Genomic DNA, 14,288 nt, shown 5'->3' with positions numbered 1-14,288 from the left:
GACTAACTAGGTATTTCTCGAGGTGAAGGTAGTTGGGAGGGTACCACAGCACAACAGGACCACAGGGAGCCCATCTCACGTATTGATGGGGCTATTCCTGGGTGAGGGAGAATTGCCAGGACAGGGAAGGTGACTCTAGTTTGAGTTTAACCACAGTGTTCACAACGTCATTCATTCATTCACTCGCTCATTGATAGAGACACCGTATCAGAGCAGAGTGGTGAAGAATGCAAGGTCTGCAAAGGAGAAATGTGGGGGGAGGGATAAATTAGGACTCTGGGATTAACATACACACACCTACCACATACGAAATAGATCATCGACAAGGACCTACTGGATAGCACAGGGAACTCTACTCGATATTCTGTAATAACCTACATGGGAAAAGAGTCTGAAAAAGAATGGAGATATAGTCCCTCCCATCAGTAAGCACGCACAAGCCTCTTAGATACCTTCCTCCACAAGAAGGAAGACAGCAGTATCAAGCAGTATCAGCAGTGTTTCGTCTTGTGAACTGAAAACCACAGCCACAGAAAGATACAGAAAATGAAAAAGCAGGAGACTTTGTACCAGATGAAGGGACAGGATAAAACCCCCGAAAAGCAACTAAATGAAGAGGAGATAGGCACCCTTCCCGAAAAAGAATTCAGAATAATGATGGTGAAGGTGATCTAGGACTTTGAAAAAAGACTAGATGCAAAGATCAAAAAGTTTACCAAAGACCTAGAGGAATTAAAGAACAAACAAAAAGAGATATGCAGCACAGTAACTGAAATGAAAAATACACTAGAAGGAACCAACAGCAGATTAACTGAGGCAGAATGGCGAATAAGTGACATGGAAGACAGAATGGTGATAATCACTGATGCAGAAAAGAATAAGGAAAAAAGAATGAAAAGAACAGAAGACAGCCTAAGAGACCTCTGAGACAATGTTAAATGCACCAACATTTGCATTATAGGGGTCCTAGAAGGAGAAGAGAGAGAGAAAGGACCTAAGAAAATATTGGAAGAGATTCTAGTTGAAAACTTCCCTAACATGGGAAAGGAAATGGCTACCCAAGTCCAGGAAGCTCAGAGTCCCAGGTAGGATAAACCCAAGGAGAAACACACCAAGACATATAGTAGTCAAATTGACAAAAATTAAACAGAGAGATGTTATTAAAAGCAACAAGGGAAAAACGACAAATAACATACAAGGGAACTCCCATAAGGGTAACAGCTGATTTCTCAGCAGAAACTCTGCAGGCCAGAAGGGAGTGGCACGATATATTTCAAGTGATGAAAGGGAAGAACCTACAACTAAGAATACTCTACCCAGCAAGGATCTCATTCAGATTCGACGGAGACATCAAAAGCTTTACAGACAAGCAACAGCTGAGAGAATTCAGCACCACTAAACCAGCCTTACAACAAATGCTAAAGGAACTTCTCTAAGCAGGAAACAGAAGAGAAGAAAAGGACCTACAAAGACAAAAACAAAACAATTAAGAAAATGGTAATAGGAACATACATATCAGTAATTACCTTGAATGTAAATGGACTAAATGCATCAACCAGAACACACAGACTGGCTGAATGGATACAAAAACAAGACCCATATATATGCTGTCTACAAGAGACCCACTTCAGACCTAGGGACACATACAGACGGAAAGTGAGGGGATGGAAAAAGATATTCCATGCAAATGAAAATCAAAAGAAAGCTGGAGTAGCAATTGTCATATCAGATAAAATAGACTTTAAGATAAAAAATGTTACAAGAGACAAGAAAGGACATTACATAAAGATCAAGGGATCCATCCAAGAAGAGGAGATAACAATTATAAATATATATGCCCCCAATATAGGAGCACCTCAATACATAAGGCAAATGCTAACAACTATGAAAGAGGAAATGCAAGGCAGAAATAGAGACACAGGTGTAGAGAACAAACACATGGACACCAAGTGTGGAAAGTGGGGAGGGTTGGGGGGGGTGAACTGGGAGATTGGGATACCAAATTGTACACTCTAAATATATGCTGTTTATTGTCTGTTAACTGTATCTCAATAAAAGTTCTTAAAAAAAAAAAAAGAATGGAGATATGTATAACGGGATTACTGTACACCTAAAACTAACACAAAATTGTAAATCAGCTATACTCTACTATAAAATAAAAATTACATTAAAATTGTTTTAAAAAGAATGCAAAGTCTGGGGCCAGAGGTTTGGGATCAATTCCTGGCTCTGACAACTACTAGCACTGCACTTTCCTCACCCGTCAGAAGTAGTTAACCCTAGGACCTATCTCACAGGATTGCAATAAGGAACAAAAGACTCGATTCACATAACAAGCCTAGGATAGTGCCTGGAACTAACACGCACTCCATACACTTTAGCTATTATCAGTCTTCATTCAAATATTTCTCATGAGTACTGACGATACGCCAAACATTGGATAAGCTCCTTGTTATCCTTGAAACCAAGCCTACTCTTCCATTTATGCGCCCACCTGAGTCAGCAACTAGAAATGTGGGAGTCCCCCTAACCTCCTCCCTCTCCCTCATGCCCACTTCTGGGTTCTGCGGCCAGGTTCCGCCTACCAAACACCTGTCAGCTCCTTCCCTCTGTTCCACTCTTCACAGTCACTGCTTGACTCAAGCCTTTAATTTCTCATCTTGAATATTACAACAATCTCGTCTGCATCTCCCTAAGGCCAGCGCTGCTCTCATCCAATCTATTCTCTGTCTTGATTCTGAGCTGTCTTCTTAAAACGCGTATCTGACAATATCATTTCCTTGATTAAAGTCCTTTGCAAGATAAACTCAGAGCTCCTACGCAACATACAGGCCTCCATGACCTGACCCAGCCTGTCCCTCCAGCCCTATCCCCAGCCAATGTCCACCTCAGACAGGCCGATCCTTCTGCTGGGTCGTCTACCCCTTCGTCTGCTGACGACTCCTCCTCTTACATTAAAGTTCATTATTTAATCAGTACATACTTCCTAACACTTATCATCACTGAAGCCGGTGCCAAGTTCAGAGAGTAAAGCAATGAAGATCGCCCTCAACCCTTTCTCACAGAAAAAGTAATTTTGAGGTTCTTGAGAGAGAAATAAAGTACGGAAATTAAGGTAAAGTCTCAAATTTAGCACTGTTTCCCTCACTAGTTGAATATCTTATGGAATTGGAGAAACTGAATATAGTTTGGTATCAGGTCCAAAAGCACCTCAGCAGATTTCAGTCCCAACAGTGGGTTTATTAATTTTGAGTCATACAGCTGAACTCTAAAAACAATGATCAGAAAGTTGTTTCAATATGGCATTACAACGTTATATGTGATGAATTAGTCATTTAAAAATGCCTGTGATTATCTAGGGGTAATAATAGGCTGGGCTTATTTTTACATGGTTATTAGATAATATGAAATATGGTTAACTCAAAATCTCTAAAAATTATGCCTTTCTAATTAATATATTGTTAAATCACTTACTGAATGAAACGCTGACTAAATAAGCCCAACCGGCTGCCTACAAAGACAAGTAGATGATTAAATGCAAAACCTTCCTCGTTCTTCCAGCAATGATGACCCACTTCATTCAAAACCCCAGATCTTTGAGAACTTCAGTCACACTGGGACAGAGGCTCTACTCTGGGCATGGATTTGTCATTGCACTCATCTCCTTCTATTGGATTTTTCAGTGGATTTGCCAACCTTCTACACCGGTCTTTAGGGTCCTTGTCAGAAAGATCCTGTCTTATTCTCAACTGTATAACCAGAGCTTTGTAAAGCGACTGGCACAGAGAAGGTGCCCAATAACTGTTTGCTGGGCTGAATTCAGCTCAACTCAGCTCCAACAGTGATGCTCTCCACTTCTCTACTGTGAACCTTCCTAAGAGCTACTATCCAGCTGCAACAGGACTTATCAGCTTAAACATTTTAATTTCTCAGCTCCAACTGGTATCCACTATCTTCACAATTTTTCATGTGGCACTAATTTACTAAAGACACACTGTCCAAAAGATTTTGATTCAGCGACATACAATCACTATGTAACATGACATATTTCTACCACACCATTCCAGTGAAAGTAATAACAAACCAGTTATTGAATAATGAAATTAATTTTCTCTTGGGCCTCTGTGGCAAAGCACATGATTTTAATGGTTATCTTACATCAGCCTAGTGACCCTAGCTGGTACGCTGTACCATCAGGCGCTCTTGGAAACAAAACTTTAAACTTCTTATACCACCAGCTCCGGCTTAGCAGCGCCTGCATTTCACATCTTAATCTTATTTTAAATACGGCCAGAGCAAACCTCACTTTTCAGAAGTTCATTAACAAAGTCTCACAATGAAGAGAGCAGCCCTGTGACTCATTTTTGGATACCCGTGTGGAAATAACAACTCCTCCCTTTGCTGAGAAACGGCTTAAACAAGTGCGTGAGAACCACAGGAAGTAATACAGATCTCGGCTACTGTGAGCCCAGGCTAGAATTCCCTCTCGAGACGCTGTGGTGCTCCTAGGCGCTGCCACTGTCTCCATTCTTCCAAAAAGAAAAAGTCTTATGTGGGCTTGGAAAGAACAACCTCAGGGCGGTATCAGCTTCTCCGTATTTCTTGGCTCCTAAGTCATACTGCCAAGTTCAAGCCAAGAAATTGTTCCCATTCTGGTATTTTGAAAAAGTGCAACCTAATAGGAAGTGGAGGTGATCAAACCGAAGTAATGTCCCCACTCATTTAAAAAAAAAAAATTCAGCCTTTCGACTCAAAAACAAAAGTAGTCTTGGGTGGATACTGTATAAGGGAAGCCTACCAACAGGTGTCCCTGAAATCATTTATATGAAGCCCTAAATGCGCAGTCCCTTGCCCACTGGGAGAAAACAATCCCTCGCTCGGTATGAGAAACCCACAGGCCGTGTTCCTCGACGTGCCGAGAGGCGGCGAGGGACCCGACGTTCCCCCCGCCCGGAGGCAGCCCTCGTGTCCCCGAGCGAGCGAGCCGCCCCGCAGCTCTCAGCGCACAGCCTAGCGGGGCGCGTCCTCGCTCCCGGGGCGGAGAAGGAGAGAAAAAGAGACCTAAGGAGAGAAACACCAACCAGGAACGGGACCGCGCGTGCGAACCGAGAAGCCCTCTCCAGCGGGCGCGCGCCGGCGCGGGGATGGCAACCTGTGGCGCGACTCCTGGCCGAAGGGCTCCCGGCGCCTCCAGCGGCTCCTCCGCGGCCGTCCTAGCTTCGCTCTGCCGCCGCCGCATCTGGGCGCCGGCCGGGCCCCCCCACCGCAGGCGTCGCAAGGGCCCACAGCTGGGGACCAGGCCCCGCCCCTGGACGACGGCGCCGGCCCCCCGCGCGCGCGGCCCCGCCCCGCCCCGCCCCGCCCCGCCCCGCCCCGCCTGGAACCGATGAGCTGCGGACTGAGGGGAGCCGGCCCGGCGGACCCACTGCAGCCTCTTCCTACCCCTGCGCGCCCCCGGATACCCGGCGCGGGGGCGCTGACGAGCCACGGTGTGCGCAGCCCGAGGCACTTCACCCCCTTCCCTATGAGCCCCCTCCTCCTCGGCGCCCCCAGCGCGGGGGGTGGCCCAAAGGCGCGGGACTTTCCCTGGGGATCCCCCCTGCGCTGGTGCCGTTCGCTGGCGGCGCTGGTGAGTTTCCCGCGCGGCTCTGAGTGTGGGCGTGACTGCGAGGGGCTGCGGCCGGCGCTGCACCTGCCGCGCGACCCTGTAGGCGGCCGGCAAGGAGGCTGCGGGCCACCCCGAGGCTGAGCACCGCCTTCCCAGAACCCACCCGGATTCGCCCCTTTCCGGTGAGCTTTAAACACCCGTCCCGTTCATTCATTCATTCATTCATTCAATACCAACCCAGCGTCCACACAACTGCTGAGGATACTACGTGGTCAAAAGCACCGCCAAGACATTGCCCTGAAGGACCTGGCACTCCAGTGAGGAAAGGTGAACAAATAAAGTGTTTATCATGTGAGGTTAGTGGTATCTTGGAAAATAAGGCTGAGGCTTAAAAGTTAGGAGGTGCTCAAAAAAGGGGTAAAAAAAAGACCTGCACTGATGGGGAATGTCAAAGAAACGCAGGAGCCAACTGAAAGAGCTCCCACAGCCAAAAGCGGAGCAATTTGAACAACAGAATTAAGTAGTATTAGATTACAACCTAAAGTGAAAACAAACAAAAAACCAAAACAACTCCCCTCACCATGAGTGCATAGTGATATAATGGTTGAATACATAAGTGGTGAAGAGAGAAGCTCTCCTTCAGAATTCCTAATAACTTGTGTGGGTACTCCACCCTCAAAGAGTAGAAACCCATCTTCCCACTCCTTAAGGATAAGCTGCTTATAGTGACTTTCTCCCCAAAAGTACAGTATGGAAAAGGTGGGAAAAGAGTAGCTTTTCAGAGGAGACGTCTGAAAAACACTGCCTCAGCCAGGTGATCAAGGTCGACATTAACAGTATACATCATTTTGATAGTATGTGTTCCTGATATGATGTGATGCACGTGGCACTTTTACTTCTGTGATCTTCCTCCCAAAACCCCATAACCCCGGTCTTGTCATAAGGAAAACATCAGGCAAATTCCAATAGTGGGATACCCCGCAAAATACCTGACCAATATTTCTCAAAGCTGTGAATGTCATAAAAAACAAGGAACGTTTGAAAAACTGCCACAGCCCAGGGGATCCTAAGGAAACCTGACAACTAAATGTATGTGGTGTCCTGGATGGGATCCTGGGACAGAAACAGGCCTCTAAATGAAATCTAAGGAAATCTAAATAAAGCATGGACTTTTGTTAGTAATAAAGTATCAAGATGGGGGTTCATGAGTTGTGATGATGTACCATACTTAATTGTACGATGGTAATAATGGGGGAAAATGGGAACAAGGTTTATGGAAACTCCCTATATTATCTTTCAAATTTTTCTGTAAATCTAAAACCATTCTGAAAAAATTAAGTTTGTTTTAAGTGTAAAGCAAAGTAAGAGAGATGAAGGGGTGCTATAATAAACTGAAGAAAATAGATTTAATGCAAAGGCCTCTAAGATAAAACAGTTGAGGGAGGAAACAATGTGGATATTTGGGTTACGACCATTTCAAGCTGAGGGAGCTGCGGATGTAAAGGCCCTGAAACAGGAGCATGCTCGGCTTCTTGGAGTAATATCAGTGTGGAGGGAGCAGAATGAATGGGGGCAGAGTGATAGGTGGTGGGGCTGGGGTGGGGAATAGAGCATGCAGGGCCTTGGTGGTCATGATAGCTTTTAAATTTTACTTTGATTGGGAAGGGAAGACATTGAAAAGTTTTTAACAGAGGAGTGATCCGATGTGGCTTTTTTTTTTTTTCCTTCAGGCCACTGTTGTATTGAAAATACATTAAGAGACAAGAATGGAAGTGGGCCAGCCCATTAGGAAGCTGTGATGGTTCATTTTATGTGTCAGCCTGACCGGGCCTAGGTTGCCCAGGTATTTGGTTAAACGTTATTCTGGGTATGTCTGTGAGAGTGTTTCTAAATGAGATTAACATTTGAATCCATAGACTGAGTAAAGCAGGTTGCCCTCCCCAGTGTGGGTGGGCCTCATCCAATCTATTGAAGGCCTGAATAGAACAAAAGACAGGATAAGGGAGAAGTTGTTCTCCCTAAGCCTGACTGTCTTTGAGCTAGGACATCAGTTTTCTCCTGATTTCAGACTTCACCTCAAAGTGGAACTTAGGCCATTTGCTCTCCTGCTTCTCAGGCCCCCAGACTCAGGTTGGAATTATACCATCAACTTTTCTGGGTGAACAGCTTGCTACCTGCAGATCTTGGGACTTCTCAGCCTCCATAATCACTTGAGCCAATTCCTTATGATACAGTTCAATCTCTCAGTATAGATATAGAGATATCTCCTATTGGTTCTGCTTCTCCGGAAAACCCTGACTAACACAAAGCCATGACGGTGGAGCTGGTGAGGAGTAAGCAGATTCCGGATGTGTTCCCGAAGACGGACTGAGAGCACTGGTTGATTAAGTGGATGTGGGGTGAGAGAGAGAGAGGGGGGAGTGAAGGATGAGTCAAGGTTTTCCTTGGAGCAACGAGAAGAAAAGAGGTTCCTTATGTTGAGGGCGGGTAGACTGCCTGGGAAGCAAGTTGTAGGGGTTGAGGGAGGGAAGGGGAGGTTTGTGGGGACTAAAAGTTCCATTTTGGATGCTTGAAGTTTGGAGTTGTTAAGTTGTCAAGAAGGCAGTTGGATTGGTGAGTCTGGGATGATGGTTTCAGTATGGAAGTCTTCAGCACATAGATGGTGTGCAGACAGAATTTAGATGTCTGAAGTCTGAGTCCTGGGGAACTCCAAAGTTCAGAGGGCAGGAAGATGAAGAACGAGAAAGGAGAATAAGAGGGTATAATCAGTGAGAGAGGAGGTAAACTGACGAAGAACGTTCCAGAAGCCAAATGAAGAAATGTTTCAAGAGTGGTCAACTCTATCAAATGCTGCTAAAGTGGGTAAAATTGGAATTGAAAACTGAGCAATGGTCTTGGCCATATGGAGGTCAATGGTGAACCTGATAAGAAGAGTTTGGTGGTGTATGGTGACAAAAGCCTCTGTGGAACCCAGAGAGAATAAAAGGAGAGGAATTGGAGTTAGAGAAATGAGGCAGTTGCTGGAAGGAAATGTATGGTCAAGGGAGAATATTTTTTAAAATTAGGAGATATACATGTTTGTATGCTCACGGGCCTGAGCCAGAAGGAAAGGAAAAAGTGACAATGCAGAAGAGAAAAAAGATAATTGCCGGAGCAATGCTCCTGAGTAGATGAGCAGAGATGGGATCCAGGGCACAGATGGAAAGCTGGGATTAAATAGGAGAAGATAGGGTTCTTCCCTGATGGTGGAGGGCCAGGCAGAATGTTTGAGCGCAGATGCTCAATGTGGAGACAGGAACGTGTATTATCAGCGAAGGAGCAAGGCCATCAGCTGCGAGTGAGGAGTAAGAGGAAGTTTGAGAAGAGAGGAGAAAGTGGGAAGTAGCATCTTGTGACAGGGAGAGAGCAAATGGACTTTGAAAATAGATTGTTGAGTCGTACTAAGGGTTCATTTGAAGTCAGGGATCAGTCAGGAGTACAAAGGGAGGCCAGCCAGTATAGTTGTGTGTTTTCACGAGCCTCATTTGCCCACTTGGGCTACAATAAAACTAGGCAGGGATTCAGATATAACCAGAGTTTGGAGCTACCAGGTGAACATGATGGAGGAGACAGGGACAAGAGTGTTGAGGGTCTACACAAGGGAATGATTATGATGAAGGACCATGGCATCTAAACCGAGTAAGGAGAGAAGGGAGGACATGAATGATAGTGATGAGGCCAAGTGAAAAGATATTAGGTTAAAGGATTGGAAGTTCCAGGGTGTCAAAAAATTACTGCATTTGGGACATTAGAGAGATTCAGTTGGAAAAAAGACAGGTTGGTTGTCAGACAGTGGACTATGCAGGGATGCAGATTATTCATAATGGCAAGGTCTAGACTGACCTGGATTCTCTGCAATTGACCTGATCACCCTGGCTAGGCTCCCAGCTAGGTCTTCTGTGTTTTAGACATTTTTCTGGAGATGTTGGCCCTCACCTCCAGTCTGGGTTTTTTAAGCCATGAGTAGTTTAGGGTAAAGCCTAGATAAAGCAGGGCAAGCGCTTGAAGAGGCGCATAGCTGCCACATAAAGGCTCATCCCCTGTGTTCTGTATACATCATCTTGTGTACTACCGCCATCCCTCATTTGAAGGGCTCATAAGCCCATTGGATCTCAGGGTTGGAAGATCATCTATAAATAGTTCTTTTATATCCCCACACCATGTAGTAATCACCAGCTGCCATTTCTCTTCTATGCTAGTTTTCAAATTACTTGAGGACGTGTGTTTAACCTATCGTTTAAAAATTGTGATAAAATATATGTGACATAAAATTTACCATTGTATCCATTTTAAAATGTGAAGTTCAGTTGCATTAAGTACATTCACATGGTTGTGCAACCATCACCATCCATTTCCAGAAACTTTTCACCTTCCCAATTGACAACTCTGTGCCCATTAAACACCAACTCCTCATTCCCTCTCTCCCCAGCCCCTGGCAACCACCATTCTCCTTTCTGTCTCTGTGAATTTGACTCCTCTAGATGCCACAAATAAGTAAAATCATACAATATTTGTCCTTTTATAACTGACTTATTTCACTCAGTATAATGGCTTCAAGGTTTGTGCATGTTATATCATGTGTCAGAATCTTCTTCCTGTTTAAGACTGGTAATATTCCTCTTTCAGCATCTGCCTTCATTTTTCTGGGGTATATACCCAGAAGTGGAATTGCTGGGTCAAATGATAATTCTGTTTTTATGGGAACAGTATACTGTTTTCCACAGCAGCTGCACCACTTTAGATTCATACAGCAACGCACAAGAGTTCCAAAGTTTCCACTTCTTTGTTAACACTTGTTATTTCCATATAACCTATCTTTGATTTCCTCTCTATTTGACACCCTGCTGGGCACATGATGATGCATGAGTAAACAAATAACTGTTATTAACACTGTTGAGAAGGGAAATGAGATTAAATGAATCAACTTGTATTCAGCAAGCCCCACCTAACACATCTTGTTCTATCTTACTGTACCCACATGTGGCTAATTAAATTTAAATTAAGTAAAATTAAACCAATTTTTAAATTCAGTTCATCAGCTCATTAGTGACATTGCACCGTAACAACTAGTGATTATTAGTATCCAATATATTAGACAGTGCAGAATAGAACATTTCTATTATTGCAAACAATTATTTGGCTACTTTATTGGACAACACTTCCTTTTTTTTTTCTTTTTGGAGAGCACCTTCTAGATCCCGGTAGCTACTTCTTCTTTGTCTCATAAATCATATTTGAATAAGCTTTTCCAAAACTGGACAACTAAAACTTAAGATAAAAAAAATCCTTCTTTTAGAAGGGAGGAAATATGCTGCCTAAAATGTCTATGGCTCTTTAGCACATACATGGCTGCTCTGTGAATTCTCAAAATTTTTATGTTTACATATTAATTTGGACTTTTCGTGATCACATGTTTCCATTGCACTTGATGATTACCTTTATGAACACAGACATAAACTATTTAAATCTTTCTTTACATCCTTTGAAACACTTACCTACTAAACCATAAATTTTGAAAAACATTCTCAGATTCACAGTGTAGGTTGTGTCTATTCTACTTACTACTGTTTGGGTACAAAGCCTAGTACAATACCTGGATAAATATTTATTACGTGATGAGTGAGTGAATGACCAAAGTAAGCCCCAAATGGAACCTAAGGAACCTCAAGGCACTGAGAGAGCATTTTTAGAGGGTGACAGCCAGGCATAACGAGATTTAGGAATGTATCTCTAGCATTGATACAGTTTAAAAAGACTTTTTTTTTTAAACCAGAACATGGAATTTATGCTGTGTTCTTTGATCCCACTGTTGAAAAAGTAGCTTTAAAATTCCTATAAGGAGCTTGTCTATTGCATGTTTATGAAATTTCAACTCTATTTTATGAATACTTGCCAGCAATGATGTAACAAGAAAAAACAAATTCTCGATTTTATGATGTCAGCATGTGTGCAGATATCTTTCATTTGCCCCTTCAGATCCACTTTCTACCACCCTCTATCCTGCTCTCCACCTTGGGAGGTTGATCTGAATATATTATTCTAACAGGCTCCTGTGCCCTTTTGCTTCCCTTGGGTTTGGCCAAAAGGGAACTCCTGCAGGGGATGAGGTCAGAGACTTTATTCCAAATAGAAGGGCTTTGTTTCCCTCAGCATAAGCTTACTATTCCTCTAAGGTGATCTGTTCTATGTAATTCTCTCTCTGTTCATTCCTGATACCTGTCTCTACTCGTGATTTTCAGGCCTGGGGTATAACAGCCCAGGGATCCCTACAGGTTCCCCCTCTGCCTATACCTTCATGATAATACCCTTATTTATAAACCTTCCTTGAATTATTCTAATTTGCATGAGCTATCTCTTTCACATTGAGACCCTAAATGATACAGCATTGTTTTTTATTTTCATTCTTTTTAATTTGGGGTATAGTTGTTTCACCATGTTGTGTTAGTTTCTGCTATACAGTGAAGTGGAGTTCCCTGTGCTATACAGCATGTTCTCATTAGTTATCTATTTTATACATATTAGTGATACAGCATTCTTAAATGGTAGCTAGAGCATAGTATCCAAATCCCTGCTCTGTTATGTTTATAACTACAGTCTATGAAAATGTTGCCTGATGATATTTTCATCTTCTTATTTAAATCCAGTGGTTAGCATTTTGAAGAAACAATGTTGTATGTCGTATGATATAAATTTTTCTCTAGTACACTCAGACTAGAAAAATATTCTCAGATTCACAGGCAAATCTTCTTGCATGCAGCTTCTCTACATAAAATGTAATTTATGGAAATACAGAAATTAGACTTTATAAAGTAAATAGGTAACTTTTTAAGGTTTCAAATATCCCAATATCTAATAAGCTTTTTAAAGGTATGTGAGGAAATCCGTACCTCAGTATTTCAAACAAGCCATCGTTACTCAGTATACACAGCTTACCAGAGGACACAGTTTCTAACCCTTTCTATACACTGAATGTTTCCCTGAAATTCATATGTTAAAACCCAATCCCAATGTGATGATATTGGGAAGTGGAATCTTGGGAGGTGATTGAGTCGTGAAGATGGAGCCCTCACGAATGGAATTAGTGCCCTCATAAAAGAGGCCCCAGAGAGCTCCCTTGCCCCTTCTGCTGTGTGAGGACATAGCAAGAAGATAGCCATCTGTGAACCAGAAAGCAGGCTCTCACCAAACACTGAATTTGTCAGTACCGTGATCTTAGGCTTCCCAGCCTCCAAAACTGTGAGAAATAAATTTCTGTTGTTCATAAGCCACCCAGTCTGAGCATTTTTGTATAGCATATAACCCAACAAATTAAGACACCTTTGAAGCTCAAGATGTAAATGTACAGTTATTAGCAACAGATCATTAAAAAGAAAACCTGTATTGCTATTACCTATATCAAAGATAACCAACACTTACCATTTGCATCGCAAATGTATGAGGTATGCACAACCCAACCCCATTTGACAGAAGAGGAAATGAGCCTTCAAACCTCCTGTCCACTGTCCCAGCACCAGCAAACAAAGGACCCTAGATTCAAATCCTAGTATCCAATACAAAAGTCTGTGTTCTTAACTACCAATAAAGCATCCAATAGCAACTCAGGAAAACCAATAATAAGAACTTTCCAAAGCACATAAATTTATTGCTTCCTGTTCCCTGCATTCAAAGAGCAGTATCAAAATCTAAGTAAGCTTAGAACAATTACTAAAAAAAAAAAAAAAAAGCAACAGAAAACTCTCATAGAAAAGCAAATATCTTGTTGTTTGGTAAGCTTATTTTTCTGTGCATGGTACACAAGAAGGGGTAGAAAATGAGAGTGGAAATTTTACTATTTTGGTATTAGCTAAATTTAATCCCTGCCTACAGTTCCTGAAATGACACCATTGTATTTTTATTTTAACACAAATTGCAATCAAGTGAAAACTTTCCTCTGCTATATTGGCATATGTGCTATAAGAGGCCTGACATTTAACGTGTAGTGGCTACTCCATGCATACAAATGGAACATTCTCTGTGAAAGAGAACAAGCTAAAAGAATCTGGACTAGAGATCACATAATTGATCTATTTAATTAGCTCAGTGATTTTTCTGCAACTGTGATTTTTGCATAACAACTTAAAAAAGTATTTTATGATGAGACTGTTACTCAATACTCACTTCTGGTAAACCCCTTTTTGCACCATAGCCCTGTCCTGCGGAACTGATAAAAGTGAAACAAAAAAAAGCTTAAAAAGAATGTAACAAACAAGCCATGCCTGTTACAGATAATATTTAGTCATAAGTCTTTAAATACTGGTTTTGAATTTGAATAATTAAATTAATTCTCAAAAGTGTAGCTTTCACAAATAGACTAAACATTTTTACATCCATATTTTGTTCATATAGAAGAATTTGTGCAATCCATTTAGAAATTACATGTTTCTACAACAAAAGGCCTTACTTTGGGGCTGAGACGTGGTTTTCTTCTCTTTTTCCTCTTCATCCATTTCATCCCCTTGCTGCAGTTCCATGTCTTTATATTTTTCCCTTTAATACACTCTTTAGATGGACTGATTCCTTCATCAAAGATGGTTTATAATTTCTGTTTGCTCATGGACCACAACCAGCATTCTTTCATGACCCTAAAGAAAACGTAAAAGTA

The 14,288-nt window shown here is 42.3% G+C and overlaps 1 protein-coding gene across 2 annotated transcripts in view; it reads right to left on the bottom strand.

Annotated features, from left to right (window-relative positions):
• Positions 1 to 5,302, bottom strand: part of STX11 (syntaxin 11) — a 32,230-nt gene extending 26,928 nt beyond the window's left edge. For both annotated transcript variants that reach the window (XM_057740168.1, XM_057740167.1), the window contains exon 1: positions 5,082 to 5,302. The gene's annotated coding sequence lies outside the window, so the exon portion shown is untranslated. The remainder of the gene's footprint in view (positions 1 to 5,081) is intronic.
• Positions 5,303 to 14,288: the final 8,986 nt, after the last annotated feature.

The sequence above is a fragment of the Hippopotamus amphibius genome, chromosome 6, assembly GCF_030028045.1.
Source record: "Hippopotamus amphibius kiboko isolate mHipAmp2 chromosome 6, mHipAmp2.hap2, whole genome shotgun sequence".
NCBI lineage: Eukaryota > Metazoa > Chordata > Mammalia > Artiodactyla > Hippopotamidae > Hippopotamus > Hippopotamus amphibius.
Note: the sequence above shows the minus strand (reverse complement) of the source record. Positions and strands in the feature narration are given on the sequence as shown.